This window comes from Leptopilina boulardi, unplaced genomic scaffold (assembly GCF_019393585.1).
Source record: "Leptopilina boulardi isolate dan_hultmark-lab unplaced genomic scaffold, ZJU_Lbou_2.1 LbouV2_137, whole genome shotgun sequence".
Taxonomy (NCBI): domain Eukaryota; kingdom Metazoa; phylum Arthropoda; class Insecta; order Hymenoptera; family Figitidae; genus Leptopilina; species Leptopilina boulardi.
This window is the reverse complement of record NW_026137682.1, coordinates 1,662,793-1,687,819: the sequence shown is the minus strand read 5'-3', so window position 1 is coordinate 1,687,819 and position 25,027 is coordinate 1,662,793. Positions and strand designations below refer to the sequence as shown.

Here is a 25,027-nt window from a genome sequence, read left to right as displayed (position 1 = left end):
GAATAATGAGTTTCAGGCGAAGTCGATCAATTTTAAACAGTTTTCCGCCATATTGGATACGCCATTTTGAATTTTGAAAAACTGACACCAATAACCCCTGAGTAACAAGTTTCAGGTGAATCTGCCCATTTTTAGTAATTTTGATTCGCCATATTGGATCCGCCATTTTGAATTTTAAAAAATTGATGTCAGATTCATAATTATCGATAAGCAATGGGTTAATAAAAAAAAGGACACAAATGAAATTGAATTAATTAAGACTGTCGATAAAAATGAAAAAAAAAGTAATTATATAAGAATGCCGAAATTATTTTCACGTAGAGATTGATAGAATAATAATAAAACTATGTATTGTAAGGAATGTAATGATTAGATAAACCAGTTTAATATAATTTGTTAAATGCAATATAATGATTGTAACAATTACTTTAAGATATGTGTATATTTACTAAAAACCGGTTACAAGTGGTTCATGACAATTCACATTGTCAAAATGTCTGTGTTGCAAAGTATTGAATTTCAAAAAAATTGTGAGCATATAGTTTTCAACTTATATATCACTCTCTGTCTCTACTGCAAATTTAATCTTTCATGGTCCATGATTAACTGTCAATATATACAATATACTGAAAGTTTTTTTTTTCTTTTCTTTTTAACACAAATAAATACGGAAGTTTTGAAAGTTTGCAATAACTGAAAGTAAAAGTGAAAATAAATCAATTTCAGGTAATATATGAGAAAAAAAATACATAACTTTTTTTTGCAAAATTTCTATTTAGTGCAGATTTTTTTTTATCAAATTTTGAAACTTCTCAAGATTATATATATATTTTCTTTATCAAAAGTTATTTACAATTCTGATAAAAGAAAAAAATGAATTTAAAGATGAAATAGTGAAGGTTAAAGATGCGAGAGGGAAGAGATGAAAAAAAAGGGTGAGTCAAATTGAGTTCGTATTAAATTTTATACTTCTAAAGTAACTGTCCCAAGTATATATGTGTAAGAGGAGCCGGATATGATAAGTTCTTATCGTTCAACAGCACATACGAACCCACGCAAGTAGAATCCTTATCATCTCTATACACCCGATATACTTTACTTGGGAAACTCTAAAGTTCGAGTTTCTCGCTGTCTGTGAAATATATGAAAACCTAGAATATAAAACTTGGAAAAAAAAACCTGACGTTAAAGAGAGTTTCCAGTTCAAATAATATTAGAATGAGACTATCAGTTAAGAAGGTCATTGAATCAACGAACCCTATATATATGTATATGAATAATTCTACCCACATATTTTTTTTTTTTCACCAACTCGCATTGATCCAAATTTTTCTTCTGATACAAGTTATACGTGTACATAATAAATTATATTCAGTTCAAAAGTGAGAAAGCAAAAAATTAAAAAAGAGAAAAATGACAAAAATATTGCATAAAAAACGAAATGGAATTTATTATTATTTTTTATCTAAATAAACAAAAAATATAGAATTATCTAAAAGATCATTTCAAGTTTTGTGTCACGAAAGATGAAATTTAATTTGGAATTTGTTTTTTTTTTTTGGTCCCTTTTTTCAAATGAGTGGATAATCAAGATTACGGGGATGGCGAATTAAATCGAGGACCAAACATTAATGGGAAATGCTTAACGTGATGTGAGCAACAGGTCTTTTTAGACTTGGCAACGCTGCCACCAGTTAAAATGTAAACAACTGAGCCACGTACAGTCGAATACAAAAATTTACAAACTATAATATTGTTGAATATCGTTATTTTTCATATTTACTGTACTTTAATGATCATTTCATAAATGTTTTAATTATAGATACGTTAAAGTCTGTAAACATAATTGTTACTGAAAAAAAACATGATTTTCAACTCACTTTTTTCTTTTCGCTTAAAAAAAAATTACAAACAAATTAAAAACTAGTAAATTTATATTTTAATAAATTAAATAATAAATGTAATAAAAAATTAAATGACAAATGAAATAATAAATAAAATAATAAATTATATAACAAAATATGTACAATTTGTAACAGTTGATAATAAAATTGACGATAAAGTAATAAATATATAAATTACAAAATTTACACCAATATTTTAAAACCGGAAATTATCGAGGTGAAGCTATAGACCACGAAATTATTCTTTAAAATATAGATAAAAAAATGGAGTAATAGGGGAAACTCTCAATAGTGTATATATATATAGTGAACGTTTGCGAAATTAATGATGGTAAAAATTGCTAAATTATATTAAACTTTGAACATCAAGTGAAATTTAGAGTGATTCTTATATCACTGGGAAATAAAAAATAAAAATAAATAAAATTTCTGCCTCTATTATCTCTATATAGTATTACGATAATGAACTAATCATTTCATAATGTTTTTCACACATGAAACATTTTCTGATAAATCGCTTTTATTTCTAGTTCCCCTTATCTTGAGAGAACTAAAAAAAAATGTAATTTAGGCTTCTCATTATTTTTGCTTACTTACACTTTTCATTTTATGTAATAAACTACATTTTTATATGTACGCGATTAAATTTTATTATACCTAATCCAAAAAGAAGTTATTAATAAATTCAACTTTTTTTAATATTTACTTTATGTTAAAACTGTTTTTATATTATTATAATAATATTTAATATTTTTTATTATTATTATTATCATTATAAAATAAAAAGGTCTACATTGCACCTCTTCATTTTTTAATTATTAAACTTTTTTTTTACTCCAATTTCATATTTTTTCTTATTTTTTAATTTCAATTTTTTTTTTTTTGACAATTATTAATTTGAAAAGTAGTTTTAAAATATCTTTTAAATTAATTTTTAAATAAAATTTTTTCCTTGGCTCATAAAACTTTTATAAACGCCTCGTTTTGTGAACATTTCCTTTTCAATACGATTTTATTGTTCTGTTTATTTATTTCTTGACGTCTGTCCTATTCATTAATAACAGGCACTTAGTGAAAATGGTTACGAAAGCATACTGCAGTTGGGTGAAGAGGTGCATTTTACTATAATATATATATATATATATATATATATATATATATATATATATATATATATTCGTTTCTCGTCAAAATTCTTTATAATAAAAGTTCACAAGAGAGGAGAGTCTCAAGGATGGCTCTTCATGCATCGATTACGATGCGACTTTTCAGAGTTCAATGAGTGGCAGGTTGTTTTGACAGGATTATTTTTTCTAGTCATCAGTTTGGAACGATTATTGAATCATAAAATTTACACAAAGTTCCAATTCATAACAAAAATATTTTTCTTCTTCCAAATTTCCCTCTCTCAAATAACAATAAAAATTATGCCAAAATATTAAAATTAAAAATAAATAAATCACAAATATTCATTTCTCGTTATGAAAAAAAAAATTTTAATAAAAATAAAAATAATTAATTTAATCAATAGAATTATATTATCTTTGGTATAATTATGAAAAAATAAAATAGATTTAACTAATATAAATAATGAAAAATAAATTTTTTCTAATTTGGAACAATTTGGAACAGTTAGAATTAAATTGAAGAAAAAATAAATAAATAAAAATATGTGTACATAGAACTTGGGTCGAAATTCGGAGAGAGAAAAAACTACTTTAAAAAAGGTACTGGTTATAAGTCGTGTCTGAGATGAAATCTGGCAACGTGAGTTGGCCCTTGGAGAGGAACGAACCAAGAACCAAAATAAGAAAGCATTTTGTATAGCCCTGACTGAAGGAGGGGCCCATATGTGCGAAAGAAAGAGAGAGATAGAGGGGGGGGGGGCAAAGAGCAGGTCCTTTAGACCCCTTGAAAAATGAAACTCGAATAGGTGCAGGGCTCTCTCTCTCTCTCTCTTTTTCTCTCTCGACTCACCGCAGAGAGAACCCATCTCTTCGATTCTTTAAAGCATATAAATATAACGCGAAAAAGAGAGAGAGAGAGAGAGAGAGAGAGAGATCCCCAAAAAGGCAAATTTCGCATCTTGATCCATCGCAGACGCATGGGGTCTGACACCGATCTGGGACCATTTGAAAGGCGAAACTTTTCTTTTGAAAAATCTATTGGCTTGCTCCCATGTGACAGGACAAAAATGCATTTCTTTTCAACATATGGAAGAGAAAGAGAGAAAATTTCAAAACAAAAACGAAAGGAGAGGGCCAAAAAAAAAAATTAAAATTAACTGCAGCTGTACATTTCTGACCTCGACAATAGCATTTACTTCGCCATGTCAATTTAAAATTAACATTTCCCTCCATAGTATTCCACAATGGGCTTAATTGAAGTTTTTATATATTCAAAACACGAGACAATTAATCCAAACATTAATCAAGTTGAAAATATATGAGAATTTTTCTTTTTTTAAATTACCGAAGAAATTATTTACCAAAATTAACAGAATTTTTAATTTTTCAAATATTTTAATATTCACAAAATTTATATAAAATACATACCAAAAATTGCCAAAGTAGTACAACGCCAGTACTGTGACAGTAGCCAATTTTTGATAGGGTATATATATATCCAAACAAAACAAAGACAAATTTTAGAATATTACAAAAAATTTTACTTTACTTACATTCATCTTTTGTCCTTCAGGTTGTCATATCGGCGTGAACTGAAAAAATAAAAAATGTATTTAAAAAAAAAATGATAACAATAGGTACAATTAATTAAATATCAAAAATATTTACTATTCTTCTACATGAGAAAAATAAACAAATAATTCAAGATTAAAAATTGCACAATAAATAAGCATATATATAGAAAAAAAATTCCTTTTTGGCTTTAAAAATAATTTTTGAAGGTCCCAAAAACATTCGAGAGCTTTTGTTCAGGGTCAAATTTAAAGTCCCATTACTTCAAACAAGTCTAGACTGCTTAAGGAAGTTTATGTATATTCTGTGTGTGTGTGTGTATTGTAAGAAAAAATATATATAAAAGCCCACTAACTTTTACCTTGTCCAAAATGGAAATTTATTTTGTCAAAGTTGATGCAACAGAGGACCCCTGAGCTAGACCAATAATTGCTGCTGACCTGCGACAAGAAGGGATGAGAGTCGAGGGTTAAGGATGATGGTGCATAAGAGGTACGTCTCACATACAGTATACGTTGATTTTCACAATATTCACACCGTATCGAAATGCTCCAACCGGATTTTAAACGTGTCGCGAGGCAGCGCGACGTTAATTTTTGTTTATCTAAAACGACCCTGGGGGCGTGCTCAAATGGAAAAACGTGAATTGATACTCAGAAATGAGCACTACAAAAAAAAAATAAGTAATGGAACCAGAAACATTCAAAAAACAGGTTTTAGATCCAACTCTTCTAAAAAAAAAATTTTATCTGAGTAAAAAAGTTATGTCATTTGTAATTGAAATTAGGTATCTTCTAAAATGTATATTTTTCGTTTATTTTCCCCTTTCTGTTTTAACCAATTCAAATGTTTTTTTTTTTTTTTTACATATGAGAGATTCTTTTTCAATCGCCCCAGCCCAAAAAGTCAATGTTCTGGGATTGGCTTCATACTTTGGTAAATTGTTGTCCTATATGATAGTAATAAATCCCTAAAATATAAACTAATTAAAAAAATATTTGTAGAAAGTAGAGGGGGTTGAAGTTTTGACGTTAAGGGTAACATTGTCATTTTCAAATCCGTTTAACTATGACAAAAGTTAATGGATTTTAATTTATCTATAATGAATTTTATTGCATTTTTCACGTACTTTTCAAAAATGTATATGAAATTTAAAAAAAAAAATTTTTAACCCCTTTTTTGTCAAAATCAACCCTTATTTTTCGATTTTCACCCCTTCGGGTATTTTTTTTTTTTTTTTTTTTATTTTCATTGGAAAGCTGAGGTTTTTTCCGATGAGCTATGTAAATATGAAAATGGGACAACAATAATTTTGTGAGAAACAGAATATTAAAGTAGGCGGTGCCGATAAGGGTGCCGTTAAGGGTAACATTGTCATTTTCAAATCTGTCGAAATCTGTATAACTATGACAAAAGTTAATGGATTTTAATTTATCTATAATGAATTTTATTGCATTTTTCACGTACTTTTCAAAAATGTATACAAAATTTAAAAAAAAAAAATTTTGACCCCTTTTTTTTCAAAATCAACCCTTATTTTTCGATTTTCACCCCTTCAGGAATTTTTTTTTGTTTTTTTTTATATTCATTGGAAAGCTGAGGTTTTTTCCCATGAGCTATGTAAATATGAAAATGGGACAACAATAATTTTGTGAGAAACATAATATTAAATTAGGCGGTGCCTATCTAAATCCTCAAAGATGATCTCCAGGTACACCCCTTATCGGCACCGCCTACTTTAATATTCTGTTACTCACAAAATTATTGTTGTCCCATTTTCATATTTACATAGCTCATCGGAAAAAACCTCAGCTTTCCAATGAAAATAAAAAAAAAAAAAAAAAAATACCCGAAGGGGTGAAAATCGAAAAATAAGGGTTGATTTTGACAAAAAAGGGGTTAAAAATTTTTTTTTTTAAATTTCATATACATTTTTGAAAAGTACGTGAAAAATTCAATAAAATTCATTATAGATAAATTAAAATCCATTAACTTTTGTCATAGTTAAACGGATTTGAAAATGACAATGTTACCCTTAACGTCAAAACTTCAACCCCCTCTACTTTCTACAAATATTTTTTTAATTAGTTTATATTTTAGGGATTTATTACTATCATATAGGACAACAATTTACCAAAGTATGAAGCCAATCCCAGAACATTGACTTTTTGGGCTGGGGCGATTGAAAAAGAATCTCTCATATATGCCTGAAATTATAAAAGACAATTTTTGTTTACTACTCTTTTTTAACTTCAAATTTTACTATATAAAAAATATTTTCCTTCTGTATCCGAAAATAATAAATTAATAATTTATTATTTTCACTAACGTTCAGGACTTTGCAGGCGATGTTTTTAATTATTGTACAAAATGAAAAAAGTATTTTGTTTTCACAAAACAGTTAGTCTGGCAATTTTTACTCCAGAAATAGTTAAATTTACTATTTCCGGAATAATTTTTACTATTTCAGGAGTAAATTTTACTATTTCTGGAGTAAAAATTACACAGCCCCACAAAAAAAAAAAAGTGTCATGTACTTTTGACCGGAATACCCTAACCCTATGTATTTTGACGCGCTGAACACGAATCCGAAGTCCGTTTTGCTCCATCACGTCAGGATTTTTTTCTAACCTCAAAAAACATGTCGGATTTTGAGAAGTAGGCGATTTTTTTAAAAATTGATGTATTAACTTCAAACTTGGTATCTGGGGGTTTTTTGTGTCGCTGATTACGAATCTGAAGATAGATTTTCAAAATCAAAAATGGCGGATCCAATATGGCAGACGAATTTTGAAAAAATTTTAAGATTTACTTCAAACTTGGTATCTAGGGGTTTTTTGGGTCGCTGATTACGAATCTGATGTCAGTTTTCAAAAATTGATAATGGCGTATCTAATGTGGCCGATAGAAGTCCATGTTGGATATGCCATTTTGAATTTTTGAAATCTGACATCAGATTCATAATCAGTGACCCAAAAAACCCCCAGATACACTATTGCACATTAATTTTTGAAAAATTTCGTAAAATAATGTCCCCTTACCAAAAAAAATTCAAGGGGTATTTCCTCCCCATAAAACAGCTTTTGGGGAAAAACAAAACATACGTGTCAAATTGTTTTCAAAAAACTACAAAACTGCCAAGTTTCAGAACAATCGGCGTATGGCACTTCCCTAGTGTTACTTGTCAGCAACTTAGAAAACCTGTAGATACCAAATTTCATAATAATCTGACAATTTTTTAAAAATAATTCCTTAATATTGAATCAGACATATCGAATTTCGGAAATCTGACATCAGATTCGTAATCAGCGACCCAAAAAACCCCTAGATACCAAGTTTGAAGTAAATCTTAAAATTTTTTCAAAATTCGTCCGCCATATTGGATCTGCCATTTTTGATTTTGAAAATCTAACTTCAGATTCGTAATCAGCGACACAAAAAACCCCCAGATACCAAGTTTGAAGTTAATACATCAATTTTTAAAAAAATCGCCTACTTCTCAAAATCCGACATGTTTTTTGAGGTTAGAAAAAAATCCTGACGTGATGGAGCAAAACGGACTTCGGATTCGTGTTCAGCGCGTCAAAATACATAGGGTTAGGGTATTCCGGTCAAAAGTACATGACACTTTTTTTTTTTTGTGGGGCTGTGTTATCAGAAACTGCGGACAGTTCTTGTTTTACTTGCCTCAAGCCTATACACTGTACGCTTACCATAGGTAAGAAATTTGAAGCTTACGGAAATTTTGCCACACTATATTTTACATGCTATTTGGATATTTATTAAGAAACAAAATACTTAAAAACGAACCTTTGAGAAATATTTATATTCGTAAGTAAAAATAAGTCAAAAATATATATGAGAATAAATAATGTAAAATGTTTTCATAGTTGATCAACAAGATGGTGTTTTCTTAATGAATGACCCAATTTTACACATATATATATATTTATTAATATGCTTTGAAAGCAATAAGTAACTAATAAAGAAATGTCATGTCACATCCAGTGGACCATATTTAATAGAAGCAATTGTTGCAGGAGGGCTACTATTTGACATCAATTGTTTGGTTAATTGGTTAGAAAATATATATTTGACTATAGTAAAATCGAAATGGCCAAACAACACATGAAGACTAAACATACCAGAACCAACGCTCTTCGAACCATAAGTTCTGTTATTGCAGAGAAATTGATATAACCCCGCTGGCACACACATGCAACATATTACATGCGTGTAACTGAGTCCCCTTTTGCGAAAGGCTCGATGGGTATCGCCAAGAACGGAGCGAGTTTAAGATAAGAAACCTAACGAGACAGACAGAGACAGTCGCAAAACTTTTGCTGATGCAGAATCAGGGCTGTACGTCTTCAATGGTTCCCAATTAATCAAATTTTCTCACTAAAAAAAAAAATCCTAAACTATTATCCACCATGTTATTTCTATTTCCCTTTTAAAAAAAAATCCCAAGAATTCAGCACTATACATTTACAATCTGGTGTTAAGCTTTTACAATTCATTTAGTACCATCTGTTAATCTATTACTGTGAATTGTACTATATTCTAAAGTGATTCTAATCCATTATACGTTTTCGATAATATCCTTTTTTTAAAATTAAAAATTTTATCCATAGTATTTGTGAGGATAATAAATTTTACCGTCTCAATCAAATTTAGATTAGTAAAATTTTTTTGATTAGAATTATTTCAAAACAAATGTAAGACAAACAAAATTATTTTTCAAATAGAAAAAAAAAAAAAACTCACACAATTTATGCAACAAAAGCAGAATAAAAAAATAATCATTAATATATTGAACGTGATAAATATATTTTAAAAACAAAATACATATATACTCTTGCAATAAAGAATAAAATTTAGAAATTGCTGTGATTTCACTACAGCCCTGTGAAGAAAGAGAGAGTGATATCCACAAGAGCGAGAGGTCGAGACGCCCCTCAAGAAAGAAAAAAAAAAACTGAAAAAAAAGAACTTGGATGAGAGTGCGCGCGAGAAAGAGAGAGGAAAGAGAGGAATAAGGATAGAATGAGAAAGAGGGCGCCCCAAGCCTCGTCTTGAAGATTTTTTATCCCTTCAAGGTCAGAAATATGGCCGTGCCTGGTCCACGCTCGCCTCAAGCCGAAGAGTTAAGAGCCAGAGTTTAAGAGGCCTATGGTTGTATCATCCGCTGTGCTGATACAAACCGATCCTTACTTTTAACGTATACATACACACACATATATATATAATGTATATTATAGTTAACCACAATTCACCAAAAACTTTCAACGTCATACAACATATACGTTCTTGACAGCCTACCATATATAAATAAAACAATATATTTTTACAATGTTTCTCTGACAATAAAGAGAATAAAAAAAAAAAATTAAAATGATGTAAAAAAATTTCACTTTCAAACGCAATAGAGAAGGCATATTTTTTTTCTCAAACAGTTTATGATCTTTTTGATACAACTGTTGTAAAATTTTAGGGCTATGAAATGACGTTTGTTCTTTTTTTTTTTTTTATTATTATTTTCATGAAAAAAAGAGAAATTTTAGGGCTGGTGTGTAAAACTGTAAGGATTTTGAAGCCAGCTAAAATTGGAAGAAACATCCTAGAATTTCAAGATTGTATTTGCAGATCCTGTCATTCTTTGCGTATTCATGATGCAATACAGAAGAATTTCAATTTTTGGTAACAATTTTTGAACTTTAAAGAAAAAAATATATATATATTTCTTGAAAAAAATGCTGAATAATTTAAATTAGTAACTCACTTTTCACTAATTCAGATTTTTGGAAAGAACATTGCAGAAAAAGAGATCAAAATTAGGATCGAGATTAGGATTAATATTTTTATTTAAATGGTAACAAGGCAGGTAAATGGGATCCATAATCATTCTGTATACTCTCTAAATCTGAATTAATAGTTTTCTACTAATGAAAGAGTGCGGATTCGTTTACCAATTGAATTAGTAACAGTTTTGACTCTTTTTTAGTAGAAAACTACTAATTGCTAGTAGAAAACTACTAATTCATGGAGTAAATCGTATTTTTTACTATTTTAAATTAGTAAGCCAATTTACTCCATGAATTAGTAGTTTTCTACTAAAAAAAAGAGTCAAAACTGTTACTAATTCAATTGGTAAACGAATCTGTACTCTTTTATTAGTAGAAAACTACTAATTCACATTTAAAGAGTAGCAATATGATAAAATCAGTTTCAATTAAATATAATATAAACCAAAAACATCGTTCTCTACACGGAGAGAAATTTCTAGAAATATTTACCGTGCTGCCACCTGAAAGTGAGTGCAAAGTATATTCTGGCAGTTTTTGCTGTACTACCCCTACAATTTTGCATTACAGATTGTAGAGGCAGTACAGTAAAAACTGCCAGAATGTACACAGAAAATTAAAAGGCATTAAAATAAGCTGCAACGCTTATTATTTTAATCCAATTTTGCTTATTTTAATATCAAAATGGATTAAAATTAGCAAAATTGGATTAAAATAATAAGCGTTGCAGCTTATTTTAATACCTTATAATTTTCTGTGTATACTTTGCACTCACTTTTAGGTGGCAGTACGGTAAATTTTCCTAGAAATTTCTCTCCATGTACTCAGTGTATATAAATTAATTATAGAATTTGACTTGTGAAAAAATCGACAAAGACAAATATATGTATGATTTGGGAAAAATTGTAAAAAAAATTCAAAAATATCATATACAACATTATATAGATATATGTTTAGAGGTTCAATAACTCAGAATTCCACATATGAAAACGGACATGGAGACGCCTCTGACCGGTTCTCAGGGAGCTTAATGTAGTCAAATTTGCACCAAGTCATTCACAAACCAATATGTGCAAGCAATATCCGGTTTTATGGAAAAATTTTCATGCAACGGCCTCTGGGAACAAAACTGGTTTTAGCATCTTTTGCATTTTTCTGGCTCATTATTAGATACATCATTTCCATAACAATCACTAGTCATTTCAGTTCTTGACAAAATATTTTGCACTTTTTCACGCAAATTGTTATTTTCGTGTTTTTTTCTTATACACATACTTATTCCTGTTTTTTTCTCAACATTAAATTTTTTATTCTATTACATCGGTTATTTGTATAAAAGTAACATATATATATATTTTTTTAGAATATATAATGAGTCCTTCAGGTAATAGTTTCATGACTATATAATTTTCGGATAAAAGGGTCAAAATTTCACTAACGGATCACCTAAAATTTTTAAAAATTCACCTAAACAAAGTATTTAGTTTTTAATGTTAAATTTTTTTTATACGTAATCAAAATAAGATTCAAAAATATTAGTCCAAAATTTTTTTCTTAAAGTTATAGTTACAATTGTTAGCTGTCTTAAAAAAAAAAAAAAAAAAAAAAAATTCTCGAGATCCAGTTGACAAATTTAAAAACAAAAACTATATATTTTTCTCGTCTTGGAATGTGGTATTTAAAAATAATAAAAAACAATTTTAAATTAACCATTTAAATTTTACATAGAACATGAAGATCACTGTTTTTTATTAACATTTTATAAATAAAAAAATTTTTTTAAAGTTTATAGAAAAAATTTTTTTTTTTTAATTTATCAACTTAATTTCAAGAAAAATATTTTTTTTTAGTTAAAACAGCTATAAATTTTAATTTTGTTAACGATACTGAAATCCACAACATTTATGATAAACGATTAGAAAACAAATTTATTTAAAGACGGAAAATTATAAACAATTATATCTAAAAAAATGTTTTTTTTTATAAATTGTCGATTAATAAACATTGCAAGAAAAATTTTTGAGACAAAAAAAAATCGTTGATCATAAACGTGAACTTCAGCATCGTAATTATTACGTTGGTGAAATTCAAAACGGTTATGATCAACGACTTAGAAAAAAAAAACATTTTTCTATACAAATTATTATAATTTTTTGTTTGAAAAAATTTATCCAATGTTTCTGAAACAACAAATTAAAAGAAAAATTTTATTATTTTGCAGTTAAAAAATATTTTTTATTTTTAATTCTTGAACATAAACTTTGTGAACTCACCGAAGTCAATTATTTATAACTTTAACAATATTTTTTTTCTAAATGTTTTCAGAAACTTATTTTGATCACAGTAGGAGTAAAAAGACCATTTCACATTGAAAATTAAGTTTGTTAATTTTAGGTGATTCGATTGAGAAATTCTGACCCCCAAAAAAATATCTCTTTCCTCAAATATGATAATTCTTTTTAAAATGTACTTTATTCCAATTTACAAATCACTAATAATGCGATTTACTTTTTTTTGCAAAATTATAAGATTTTCTATTGGATGATCAAAACGACATAAACAATAATAAATGAGTAACAGGAAAAAAAATGATAAAACGCGCATATAAAAATAAGTATAATATGACACGCGCAGAAGTAGCAGAATATATAAAAATCGAAGAGATTAAATTGAAAACCAAATGAGTCAGAGGAAAAAAAATTTGATATTTATAATATCTTAAGAACAATAGTTGACAAAAAATAATTTTCTGACATTCACTATGTATTACCTATTAAATCAAAAGGAAAATGAAATTATTGCGATTATTAAAAGAGCGCGCATTTCGTATATGAATAACAAAAAAAAAGTTAATTATGTGACAAATGTCAACACAGAAAATTAAAAGGCATTAAAATAAGCTGCAACGCTTCTTATTTTAATCCAATTTTGCTTATTTTAATACCAAAATGGATTAAAATAAGCAAAATTGGATAAAAATAAGAAGCGTTGCAGCTTATTTTAATGCCTTTTAATTTTCTGTGAAAGTACTGAAAATAAAGGAAGAGAAAATTTGATTATACGAGAGCAAAGTTGGTACATCAATGATGTTGAAACAAGAGACTAATTTTGATAGGAAAAAAAAAATTATATATATATATATATATGTACTGAAATATCCTTCTAGCAGAGAAATAAATGCCACTTTTCTTGGCACGATGACATCGTCTTATTCAGCGATTGGTGAAGAAACCGGTCGACTCTCGACAATTTCCTTAGGTCGCTCCCCCAGTTCATTGGATGCTGCGCGGCTTGCCTTCGCAGAAAGTTTGTTCGCGTTTACCTTTTGCTCTTCGAGTCTCCAAGATATAACTATATATATATATATATAAAGGATTGACTGTCTTCTTTTTCCTACACGATATATACCGAAAAGCACTTTCTCCGTCTTGAATTCTCACCTGATGATCTCTCGCAGTCTATATAACGAACGAACAAACGAAAGTCGGAAGCTATAGTCTTCCCCGTGAGTTTCTAACAAAGTCTATAACCTCAAGATTGTCTTATAATATATGTTTTGTCCAAATCATTGTGCAGCTCAAAATTTCACTTTCCATTGCGTATATATATGTACACATTAGAATATAGTGATGACTATATAATACTTATGAAGAGAAATTTGTTCACGTTTCAGAATTAATGTTACACTGCGAGTTATTGCGCTGATAAGGTATTATTAATAGTCAAACCAAAGATTGATGTGTATTCGCGATGAGAGAATTATTCTTTACGATATTTGCAAAGTGGTATACATATATGTGTATTGTAAACTAATAAAGATAGGATGCTTGTTTTTTTTTAAAGTGTAAAAAATATATTTATCAGAAAAAAATTATTTCCATCAGCGTAGAGAAAAATTTTATACACTGAAAAAAAAATTTACTTGATTCAAATAATCGGTTACTTGACTATTATATCTAAATAATTATTTATTTGTATTAAATAATTAGAGTACACAATTACAATTATTATTTGAGTTAATTAAATGGTATTTGTTTTCATTACCATAATTCCATTTACACTTTTTCTAATTTTCTCTCTCACTTCCATTTCCACTTTCATTTTTCCAAATTTTCTTGATAATTTCATTTCTGAATGGTTAATTTTTAAATTCGCGCCGAAATCTTTCTTACTATTTTCGACTAATGTAAATACGGCTTTTTAAAAATTCTATCAAATAAAAATTCGGATAAATGAAGATTCGATGAATGGAAAATTTTGAGTCATTTAAAATTCTGTTAAATGATAATTGTGCTAAATTAATATTCGGTTAAATTAGAATTTTTTAAATAAAAATTTGGATAGAGAGTAATTTTGTAACATAAAAATTCGATATCTGAAAGAAAATTAGAAAAAGCGGAAGAAAAAGTGTAAATTAGAAAAAATGGAAATGAGAATTAAATTTGGAAAAAGTAGAAGTGGGAGTGAAAATGGAAGTGAAAGTGTAATTGGGAGTAGAAATTAGAAAAAGTGTAAGTGAGAATAGAAATTGGAAAAAGTGGAAATATAAATGAGAGTATAAATTAAAATAAATGGAAGTGGGAATGGAAATTGGAAAAAGTGGAAATAGAAGTAGAAATGGACATGGATTTACATAATCGACTCCCTGTGGGGATTATGAATAAAATTTCAAAAATTACTATAATACAATTCCTTTGTTACAAATAAAAAATTGCACTTCTTTTCTTTCCCATAAAATACTTTTCCATATATTCCATCAACTATATCAACAATAAGTTTTCACTTTTTATTGAAAAATATTCACATACACACAAAAAACTATAATATAGCAGGTGAAAAATGCAAAACGAAGAAAAGAAAATATTCTTTAGTAAAATTTTTGATTTGTATCCAGGTACGAGGGTGATGTTACGTCTGCATATAATATGAATCAGAATTGGTGTGCATATAAATTCAAGATCAGAGGGGTTCTCTCTATCCAATGTCAGATCAAAAATCTAAAAGTATAACTATATAACTGTCGGAATATAGTGAAAGGTCACGGTAAATTTTCACCCCTCTTATACGGTTTCCTCTATAAAAAAAAATAAAAAAAAAAAAAAAAAAACTTTAGGGACCATCCTTGAAGTGGATTCGGGTGCATTCACAGCCTCCACAACGCCTCGCCAGGTATATAGAAATATATATATATATATATGTGTGTGTGCATTCGATTCCCCCGTGGATAAATAAATATACGGGTCGGGCTCACAGGTGTCTCATAGAATAATAAAGAAGGGACACGTGAGTAAAATACTGGGGTCCCCCCCTTTCCTATATAACTGCACGAAGAAATGGGTCTAAACTTTGGTGGACCCTCTTCTTACCGTGGTCCAGAGAACGAATAAGAGAGAGAAGAAAGACACACGCTTCTTATAATCTATATCTTTTTATCTCCGAGTTCCCCTTCTCAGTTTTTTGTCGTGACCTGCCGTTACACACCCCCGTTTTATACCCTTATAATGAAACAGGGATGAAAGCAGGTGCTGCCTCCTACGAAAGGGACCTAAAAAAAAGAAGCCCCACATTGGCGTAAAATCATATTTTTCAATTGCAATTTTTCTCATAATAATTACGCTCACAAAGACGAGAGACAAAGAGAGGGAGAAGCAAAAGACCATTTTTTTTTTGCTAATATAAAAAAAAGAATTGAAGCGAAATTTCTTTCTTTACAACAAAATGTAAAAAACATTTTTTGTTTGAAAAAAAAAACGATTCAAGAAAATATTTCTTTGTATGATAGAAACATTTTTTTACGAACCAAATAAAAAATTTATTTACAAAAAAATAAAAAATTTTGAAAAAATTTTTTTATACTTTTATAAACACACTTGACAAATAATCGATTACCTGATTATTATCAAATAAATATTTATTTGTATCAAATAATTATTATTTGAGTCAATTAAATGGTATTTGTATTTGAATCAAATAAATTTTCTTTTCAGTGGAGTTAAAAAATTTTTTGAGTGGAAATCTTATGTGGAATGTCCTTTATAGAAAAAAAAAGAAAAAATTATATTTCTTTGAAAATCAATTATTTTAATTTATTTTTAAAAATATTGTCAGGAATTTCATACATGTCTAAAAACTACTCGAGAATAAAGAATTTTTTTTTTTTGAGTAAATGATGAGTTCCTGCTTTATTTAAATACCAAAGTTGCATTTAAGAAAAAAAAAAAAGAGACGACAAAAGATGAGTCATCACAGACTGAATAACTGAATGTTAAAATCATCCTGACCACAAATATCGAAATATATCCAACATTATCATTGTTTAAAATAAAAGTATATATGAGAAAAAGAAATTCAACTTGGAATCATTTGTGGTTTGATAGGAAAAAATAAAGTTAGAGAAAAATTTTTAATGAAGAATGTTTTATAACATATGTGTAAAAATAAAATATCAATGACAAAAATGAAAAAATGTTATTTTCTAATAAAAATTAATTTGGAAAATAAAATTCAAAAACATTAATTTCTCAAAATGTTTTTTTTCCATTTTTTTTTCTTCTGTATAGGTATAACAAAATCGCATATGATATATTCAAATCTGGATCCGGATTTGAAGGTTATCTCAATTTTTGAATATGTGGAATCTACAATTTATATGATTAGGAAACCTGTAGCAATTGGTGAGTTGGCTTATAAAATATATATATATATACGATATAAAAATTCCAAAGAAGATTTTCTATAGCGATATATGTTTAGAAGAATTCACAGCGAGTTATAATATTTATAATTCCAATGGGATTTAAAAAAGCAGGTTTTTCCACATTCGTATATGTAATAAATACACGAAAATTCAAAATCGAAAACAATATTTCATTATGTAATTAATATTTATATTTGTTTACTGATTTTTCATTGTCAATATTATACAAAATAAACTTTTAATAAGTAAACAGGTTGTCTTAAATTATTATGTTTGAAATTTTTAAATATATTCTCTTATCAGTGATAAGTGTAATGTGTTAAACGGAAACTTCCAAATAATTACTTCATTATTATTAATCCTATTTTACACAAATATAGATATACTTCCATTTTTATAATTGTTTAACACCATTTTAATTAATACCCAAACAAAAATTTCAGTATTATACCAGAGTTGACTACTGGCGCAGTACTGGTGCAGTATAACCCTCCCAATACTGGTAAACCAGTATTGAGCCGATATTAAGCCAGTACACGGAGAGAAATTGATGGTAAGAACTTATGACCTTGAGATGGTAAAAAGTAGATGTTATCCGGTACTATCATTATGCTACTCGGTACTATCAAAGATGTTACAAAAAGTATGGTTATGTTACCCACTAGAATCAAGATGTTACTCCGTACAATCTGGATAGTAACTGATAGAATCTAGATTGCTGTCCGTATATGTAAGATCAAATATGGTACCTGGTACTATCTAGATAGTACCCCGTACCATCTATTTCTCTCCGTGTACTGGCTAAATTGGTTTTCTTTTTGATTAATACAAGTTTACAAAAAGTTCTAGAGTGAACCTGATGAATCTTTATGTTTAAATATTTTGTTCATCAAAATTTTTTCAACTTGATTTTATTTTTCAAAATTAAAATGTACTTTATTTTGCTTTTCTGTGGGTAAAATTATTCAAACAAAAAGTTTCCTAAGACCAAGCCTAAAACATTTTGCAAGATTTTCATTTTTTTTCAGATATACAATAAACCAAAAAAAATTTTTAAACGATCAAACGAAAAATAAATAAATTTGTTTTTGCAACACTAACCTCTAAAGTTAATTTTTACAAACTGAAATGTGTGTGTAATGAAGCTCCCCCAAGTAGAAATGTGCCACTGGCATAGTACTGACTTAACACTGCCAGTCAGTATAATAGTACTGACTGCCGTACTGGGCCAGTAGTAGACCAACCCTGGCTGGTAACGCTGTCCAGTACTGATTTTGTCCCGCTCACCAGTACTAACGTAGTACTAGAATAATACTGGCATAATACTGGCAAAGTACTCATCCGGACTTAAAATCTCACTTTTTTACAAAATGCTAAAACACGCTTTCCAATGCAAATTTCATCCTTATTAGCTTATTACTCCCATTTTTACCACGAACAGGTAATGTGAAGCCAATAATAGTTAATGTTATTTAGAATATATAAAATATTATTAACAATAAATAATTAAAATAATAATTATCATTTATATTAATTAAATTATTTTATTTTTAATAAATTATTTTACAAAAAATAATTTGTGTTGGAAATTTTTTTATTTTTTTAAATTCATAATATTTAATTTTTTTTACTTTGCACTTATACTTAATTTAATAATTATTTAATAATTGATATTACACATGAACAAATATTGTACTTATAACACTTAAAACTAAGAACGAAAAATCTCGCACGCATGGGGGATCGAACCCTAAACCCTTAGAACGCAAGTCAGATACGCATACCGCACAGCCGCGCTGGCTTGAAGTGCTGACTTGAAGTAGTTCACCTAATACAAAAGTTTTGATTTCAAAGTTTGTATTATCTATTGATCACGAAAATAAAATGAATTTATTCTTAAATTTTTTAAACTTACAAAATTTTTTCAATTTTTACAAAGATTTAATGAAATAAAACTGGATATCAATTTCAGTTAAATATTTTTAATAAATTATTTTTACCGTAAATAATATTAAAACAGACAAAAATGATTGATGAATTACATAATTAAAAATAAGTTAATAAAAGACGACTGTAAAATATGAATGGTAAAAAATTTTTTAAATTTAATATTTAATTATTAATAATATTTAAAAATTACAGTGAAAAAATTACATTTGCTTTATTTTTAAAACTATTAGAAAAAAATTCTCAACTTATTGTTATTGTATGCATGATAAATAACTTAATGCACATATTTCAATGAGTACTAAAATAACTAAAAAAACATAAATATATTTTATATAGGTATATAATAATACATTACAATTACATCCAAAATTTTGAGGGAAAGTATTCGAAAGAAATTAATATACATTTTTTTAAATAAAAAATCATCGTTTTCTACCTATTGGAATAATTTAAAGACTTTTTCATTTAATGTTTTTTATCACCGACATAGTACTGATTCGGTGTGAATGACAGTGTACTGCCAGTACTGGTTTTAATATTTTTTTACCTCCGACATAGTACTGATTCGGTGTATTAGTCAGTACACTGCCAGTACTGAAAGTCAATACCGACAGCCAGTATTGGATCAGTACCATGCCGGTGTTTAATTACGGCGAGCTACGGATATTTCTACTTGGGTCTTTTTAAAACGGTGTGTAAAGTGATTCACTTTACGCACTGAAATTTACTTTACATACACCGAAATTTATCTCACGTAATATAAGGATTGTTTTAGACCATACAAAAAAAACGAACTTTACTTTTAAATTTATACACTACTGCTTAATGATAACACAGAAAATTGTAAGGTATTTTAAAATAAGCTGCAACGCTTATTATTTTAATACAATTTTGCTTCTTTTAATACCAAAATGGATTAAAATAAGCAAAATTGGATTACAATAATAAGCTTATATATTTGTTTATAAACATTTTTTTACCTTGATTTTCTTTTTCAAAATTAAAATGGATTTTATTTTGCTTTTTTGTTAAAAATTGTTAAATTATTGTTAAAAATCAAAAAACAACTTTTATTTTTTTAAAAAAGTTTTTCAAAAATTTCCTTCGATGCAAATATATGTATATACACACGAAAAAAAAGTAGAATTTTTACCCCAAAATCGGTATAAAAATTACCTGCAACAAATTTTACCCAGCGTTTTTTCTGTGTATGTGATTAAAAATAGATATTATACTTTTGAAAAAAACTTAAATTTAAACATTTTTAGCCGAAAATTTATAAACCTACAAAAAATTACGTATATTTTTTTTCTCAGAACTTTGGTTTTATAATAAACATATTTTTATATTTATTTTTTGATTTTTTAAAATAATAATTTGCAATATATATTATAATGAGGAATAAAAATTCTTGGTGTTTTCGATTTTATATAATAAAATATTAATTAGTTAGTTGACTAATTTAATTAATATTTAATTTCTGTTGGGTTACTAAAAATTTCAGACACTTTTTTCTAAGTATACCAAAAAAGTATTACCTGGAGTGAAACTTACCTCTGTTACAATTAAAGCTTTCTTTTTATATACAATAAATTACAAAACTACCAGTTCTCGGCCAGTACTGAACCAGTAGTGGTTACCAGTACTGGTGCCAACTCTGTTGCCAATACTGGGTGCCAGTACTGCGCCATTAGTAAATTTTTGATTGGATATATACAAAATTTTTCTCTAGTAGAAATATTTCAAAACAATAAAAATTACAAGATTATTTATATTTGACGTATGTAAAAAAATTTTTCAAATAAAGTTTCTTAAAACAAACTGTGTGTGTATATTATATAAACTCGGAAAAACTGTATACCAAAATTTTTTTTCCTATATTTTGGAACTAACAAATTTATTTCTTTTTCTGCTTGTTATTTTCCTTCCACGTCGAATAAGACGCTTATTTTCAGCCGTTTGTTTATTTTTCTCAAACAACTTCTTGGAAAGGGATTTAAAATGATTCTACGCCCTTGAGGGAGAGAGTGAGACAAGCGTCTTGGGGATGCGGCACACATGTACTCACAACAGACAGAATAAGTTTTGTCCAATAGTCATTGGCAAATCTATCTAATTCTGACGATTCTCATTTTCCAATTGAATTAAACTATCAATGAAAAAAAATAATAAATTCATTTTTCATTGTATAATAATATTTTCAATTTTTTTCCTTTAAAGAAAAATGAAGATATCTTTGATTTTACATTTCACATATGTGTTCAAAATATTTCAGCCCAACTTCCTCTTTCCCACGAACCACAACACACCCCAATTGACGGTTAAGAATTGGTTGATCTGTGAAGGTCTCTTTATGGGGGTGTTCAAGCCTGTTTCCACACATGGGCTTTGGTTAGCAAAAAAAAAAAAAAGACCTCCATGGAAAGAGACGATATTTCAGATGAGATTCCCGAGGGTCAAGGGTCGTCATCTTGTCAAATGACTTACGAGCTTTCTTGGGTTTGCCTAGAAATTTCGTCTCCCTAATTAGACACGGAAATTTGTCCCCTTCGGTAATGGGGTTTTGAATGAAGAATCAACACATTTACGAATTTTCTTCTCAAGAGTACCATATTTTATATTAAGTGTAGCGATAATTATTTGAAGAAAAAAAAGTTGTAAAAAATCGACACTTTTCCTTCTCCGAGAAATACAAAAAATATTCCCAAGAAAAAAAAAATGATATTATAAAAGTATTAAAAAAAAATGATCTAAAAATATCTCCGGTATCTTTTCTTTTTACAAAAAGAAGGGGAAAAATCTTTACGAGAGGAAAAATTCTTCTTAGAAAAGAAATTTACACTTGACATCTACTATATAGACAAAAGTGACACTGTCTCCAACTTGTTGATGAATGAAAATTGTTCTTGGAAAAAAAAAAAAATTTCTTTCTAACATCATTAAAATGCGACAATTTCTTTGTTTGCAAGAATTCTTTTTTTGTCTTTGTTTATACGCTTTCATTGTTCGCAGTAATTGTTATGAGTGTATAGTGTGTAAAAAAAGGGGGAAAAAAAATTGCCACTGAATTGAACCAAATATAATAATTGAAGAGTATTAGTCACTTTTTTTTTTTTAATTTGCTCTTATCGACAACGCGGTACAATGTGGTTTTAAACACACTACTAAATATCCCGAGAGCTTTTGTAACTCTCTTAAATTATATAACAAATAATTTACGTTCGACGACTATTAATTATCCATTCGATTTTCTACGCGATCGCAGCCTATAAACTTTTCTTAACTTGAAAGCACGTTGTATTTTTTCGTTTCATTATTTTTACATGACAGATAACAATCTACGCAATCTTTTGCCAAGTGCAAATTATTTTTTTTTTTTCTTTGATTGTAAAATAAATTATAGACGTGTGTAAATCAATTGTAAATTCACAGCGCGATTAACAGCTTTAGTATATGTGTATAAATATATATTCGTATAAAAGAAAAATGTGATTCTTCAATTTATTTTTACAGAAAAATTTTGAATATTGTAATTGAGGCATTTCATTTGAAAACGATCAGTCATGTCATAGATTTTTTTAATATTTCGTTTTTTTGTATTGTTTGGGGACTTAAATAAGTGTGCAAAATTTTAATTAAAAATCTTAAGTATTTTTCAAGTTATTTACATTAACAAATTTAAGACACTTTTTTTTCTTTTCAGTATAACTTTTTCATTTTTCTTTGTACAGAAAAATGTTTTAAATGTTTTTTCTTTAAAAATTATTGAATTTTAAAAAAATGATTTTTATTTTTAATATTTTATAATTTTTATATTATTTATTTAAAAAAAAAATTTTTTTATTAATGTTTAAACCTGTTATCGGGCTAATTTCGATCTAAAAAAAATCATGAATATTCTTCAATATTATACAAATCACATATTAAAATTTGGTGAATGCATTATTTTTTGTTCTCGAGAAAAAAATTTTTGAAATTTACCGTGCATGGCTCTAGCGGTCGCATCGGTCAGCGCTTGGGTTAGATCCCATGCTGCGCGCCGATAGAGCCATGCACGGTAAATTTCTTTTCACTATAACTTTTTCATTTTTCTTTGTACAGAAAAGTGTTTTAAATGTTTTTTCTTCAAAAATTATTGAATTTTAAGAAAATGATTTTTATTTTTAATATTTTATAATTTTTATATTATTTATTTAAAAAAAAATTTTTTTTATTAATGTTTAAACCTGTTATCGGGCTAATTTTGATCTAAAAAAAATCATGAATATTCTTTAATATTATACAAATTACATATTAAAATTTGGTGAATGCATTATGTTTTGTTCTCGAGAAAATTTTTTTTGAAATTTACCGTGCATGGCTCTATCGGCGCGCAGCATGGGATCTAACCCAAGCGCTGACCGATGCGACTGCTAGAGCCATGCACGGTAAATTTCAAAAATTTTTTTCTCGAGAACAAAAAATAATGCATTCACCAAATTTTAATATGTGATTTGTATAATATTGAAGAATATTCATGATTTTTTTTAGATCGAAATTAGCCCGATAACAGGTTTAAACATTAATAAAAAAATTTTTTTTTTAAATAAATAATATAAAAATTATAAAATATTAAAAATAAAAATCATTTTCTTAAAATTCAATAATTTTTAAAGAAAAAACATTTAAAGCATTTTTCTGTACAAAGAAAAATGAAAAAGTTATAGTGAAAAGAAAAAAAAGTGTCTTAAATTTGTTAATGTAAATAACTTGAAAAAAACTTAAGATTTTTAATTAAAATTTTGCACACTTATTTAAGTCCCCAAACAATACAAAAAAACGAAATATTAAAAAAATCTATGACATGACTGATCGTTTTCAAATGAAATGCCTCAATTATATGTTTTGTGAAATCTATAATGATTCTATTCTTTAGTCACTTTTCTTTTGTTTCATTATTTTACGTCGGTGAAGTTCACGATTTAGAAGAAAAAATATTCTTCTTTGCAAATTATTATGGATAATATATTGTTTAAAAAAATATTTGCAACATTTATCAATCAACAATTTTTGAAAGAAAAATTTTGTAGGCAAATTATTATTTTTCAAAGGAAATAATATTTTTCATCATGATGGTAAATTTCACCGACGTATTATTTATTTTAAAACATTTTTTTTTATTAAAAAATTTAATAATTTCTTATTTTATATTTTTAATTATAATAAAATTTATTATTTTTCTAAAAAAGGTCCAAAAACTCACCGTCACCATGATCCTTGACTCAAAGTCTATAGAACTGCTCACAATGATTTCATCAAAAAAAAAAAAAAAACACTAATATTTTTCCCGAAATCTTACTAAAAATTAATCGATCGCGATTTTAAAAAAAATCGACACTTCCGAAGCTATTCACTTTTTTAAGATAAAAAAAAAGAAAAATACGCAATAAAAAGAAAATAAATACTCAATAAAAGTTAATTAATCACATTTTTGAAAATATTAAACACACGTCCAACATAAACTAAAAACTCCCGAAATCAAAACTTGCAACGATAAATGTTCACTAGTGTGCCTTGTTCGATTCACAAATTCGTACTGATGGAATTTGTAAATTTTGTACGAATTTTCAATATCCTAACTGCGATCATGACCTGCTATTCCAGGTATATGTATGAACCTCCGTGTTCTTGACCAATAATAATTATTGTAAACAAAACCGCCTGGCTTCTTTTGTTTTATTGCATTTCTTCTATATTCGATTCCTTAAGAAAATATTTTTATTTCTCTTTTCTTTACTTAAATTCCTGTAACACACAAAATAAAATTCTAGATAAAATTTTTTTTATATTATATTATTAATCTGAATAAGAAATATATTTAAATAAAATATTAAGGGTTGAATTATAACATTTTAAAAACTTGATAAACACCAATTTGAGCCTATGTTGACTATTGATGATTCATATATCATAGATTATTTATAATCAAATATA

General features: G+C 27.4%; 1 long non-coding RNA gene across 1 annotated transcript in view; it reads right to left on the bottom strand.

Moving 5' to 3' along the window:
• LOC127291408 (uncharacterized) overlaps positions 1-14,290 on the bottom strand; it is a 68,018-nt gene extending 53,728 nt beyond the window's left edge. Inside the window, exons 1-2 of the long non-coding RNA XR_007844601.1 lie at positions 13,558-14,290; positions 4,585-4,623 (exon numbers count right to left, since the gene is read on the bottom strand). This is a non-coding gene — a long non-coding RNA (uncharacterized LOC127291408). The remainder of the gene's footprint in view (positions 1-4,584; positions 4,624-13,557) is intronic.
• Between the last annotated feature and the right edge of the window lie 10,737 nt (positions 14,291-25,027).